The 2,821-nt window shown below is 44.6% G+C and overlaps 1 pseudogene; it reads right to left on the bottom strand.

The window, feature by feature from the left end:
• Positions 1-2,189: 2,189 nt before the first annotated feature.
• On the bottom strand, positions 2,190-2,312 carry LOC124790854 (annotated as a pseudogene).
• Between the last annotated feature and the right edge of the window lie 509 nt (positions 2,313-2,821).

Genomic DNA, 2,821 nt, shown 5'->3' with positions numbered 1-2,821 from the left:
CGTCATGAAAATCCACGTGCTAGTCCTAACTAAGAAAGGAACCTCACTGGCGTCATGCAAAGTACTGTTCTGGATTTGTTGCTTGTCTTGACGTACAGGGTGTCCACGAAGTCCGTTATCACACAGGGAGACAGATGTCCAAATAGTTCCGTTATCATTTCAAAAAATCTTAGCTGGAAAACCATTAGAGATGGAAAACCGCGGTTTGTTGTAAAACATTTACCAACTCTTCAAGAAGTTTTTTCCCTTTGTCCTTTGTTACAGATTTAACTCGGAGTGCATCAAAGTGCCGACAGACTAGCAGAAGACGCAATGTGTCCTCTGGTGTGTAGAATCCAAATCTGCGACTATGGTACTGAGGAATTACCGACGCCGGTAAAGGACAACACCATAGGCAAAAACAACGAAACTGAGGTGATTAAAAAACTTTAGAGATACCGCTATTTACTTTTAAAAACCTGCAGAGAAGAGCCAATACATTATGAGCATCTTATATAGGGTGTAGGAAAATTTCCACTACCAGTCACAACAAAAGGCAATAAAAGGTTATTTATTTGTCACATGACCCGTTTGGGGCTTGCGCCAATCTTCAGGTGTTTATACATTCATGTACATGTTTGTATGTTGGAGATACCTGTATAAATACAAAAAAAAAATTATTTGCTGGTGACTAAAACAGATAAAATTGTCCAACTTGTATCTGTATCTGTATATAAACAGATACAATTGTCCCACTTGTATCTGTATAGCCACCAGCAAATAATTACAATTGCCCCACTTGTATCTGTATCTGTATATAAACAGATACAATTGTCCCACTTGTATCTGTATAGCCACCAGCAAATAATTTTTTTGTATTTATACAGTGATCTCCAGCATATAAACATGTACATGAATGTATAAACACCTGAAGATGGGCGCAAGCCCGAAACCGGTCGTGTGACAAATAAATAACCTTTCATTGTGACTAGTAGTGGAAACTTTCCTACACCCTATAAAGGAACAGTCACGGAGTTCAACAGCATCTACTATGGATAAAATTCATTATGACCATCTGTTTAATAGCGTGATGGTTCATCCTAGGAACGCAATACAGCAGTGATTCCTCGTGCGTCGACAGTCCTTGCTAGGTTTCTGAAGGCAAGTGGTACCAGTTGCCTACGCAATGCTCGTAAATTACGGACAGGTGGTTTGAGGAAGCGGACGTGGCACTGGATTGCGTCCCAAATAGATTCCAATTTGGCGAAGTTGGCAGCAAAGACATCAACTGAGTTCACTATAATGCCCTTCAAAACCATTGTAGTACGATCCAGGTCTTGTGATACTGGTAGTTATCTTGCAGGAAGGTGCCGTCACCGTTGGGGAGGACTTCAAGCAAGAAGGGATACAGCTGGTCCGCTGTCATGTTCACGTGCCTTTGATTACTACCGCAAGACCCGTGGATGAGCAGGTGAATGCTCTCCATAGCATAACACTGTCCCCAACGGGCTGTGTCCGTGGCGAAGTGCATGTTTCGAACAGCTCTTCGCCTGTCGTCGATCTGATGTAACAAGAGACGTCATTCATCTGATCAGATGACACGTTTCAATTGACCCGTGGTCGAATCTCGATGATCCCCTACCCACTAAAGTCTTAACTGACTATGTTGTTGAGTCAATATGGGAGCATGTAGGATTCGTATGTTGCGGAGCCCCATATTCAAGCGTGAACAGCGCGCTCAGAAACACTTGTACCTGATCCAGCATTGTATTCGTTTGCCAGATCTGCCACAAATCGCCACCTGTCCCGCTTTTTAGATCAGGCAAGCCTCTGACGTCCATGTTCTGTGATGAGACGTGGACGTCCAACACTTTATCCCCTTCTCGTGGTTTCACAGGGCTTCAACCAAGTTTCATAGATGTTCACGATATCAGCACAAGAACAGTCCACCAGCTTCACGCTTTCAGAGATGATCGTTTCCAGGGCTGGGCCATAACATTTTCTCCTCACGAACAGGCCATGAACGCCCAAAGGTAACGACCGGCCACCGTGTCATCCTTAGCCTACAGGCGTCACTGGATGTGGATATGGAGGGGCATGTGGTCAGCACACCTCTCTCCCGGCCGTATGTCAGTTTCCTAGACCGGAGCCGCTACTGCTCAATCAAGTAGCTCCTCAGTTTGCCTCACAAGGGCTGAGTGCACCCCGCATGCCAACAGCGCTCGGCGGACCAGACCGGAGGGTCACCCATCCAAGTGCTAGCCCAGACCGACAGCGCTTAACTTCGGTGATCTGACGGGAACCGGTGTTCCCACTGCGGCAAGGCCGTTGGCTCCATAAAAATCTTCTCTTTGTTAAAATCGTTTTTGTCAGTAGATTTGCCTATTTTCTTCCCACAGCCGCTAGAATAATTCCCCATTCATCTCTGCTACGCTCATATACTACTCTCCCTGCCGCGTCACCCGCTCCCAATGCCACCAGGCGGCATTTAATCTCACAGTGTGCAGTGGTCATAGTGTTTCGGCTCTTCAGTGTATATATCTACCGGTTTCGGTCCAGATCCACCTACACACAACGTAAATTGAAAACAAATCAGGTAAGTGCATATTTCATGTTCCCATTAGGCCGATTCATAGTTGTCATAGTGAGAACCCATACCAATATTCCAATATAGCACATACTGTAGTAACAAACAGAATAATCAATGTAACTGTGAAATTAAACATTGTAAAACGTGTTCGTTACTATTGTTAAGCGCTGTATTTGAATATTCAAAAAATTGCCTCTGAGCACTATGGGACTTAACTTCTGAGGTCTTCAGTCCCCTAGAACTTAGAACTAC

This window comes from Schistocerca piceifrons, chromosome 3, assembly GCF_021461385.2.
Source record: "Schistocerca piceifrons isolate TAMUIC-IGC-003096 chromosome 3, iqSchPice1.1, whole genome shotgun sequence".
NCBI lineage: Eukaryota > Metazoa > Arthropoda > Insecta > Orthoptera > Acrididae > Schistocerca > Schistocerca piceifrons.
This window is presented reverse-complemented; position numbering and strand designations above follow the sequence as displayed.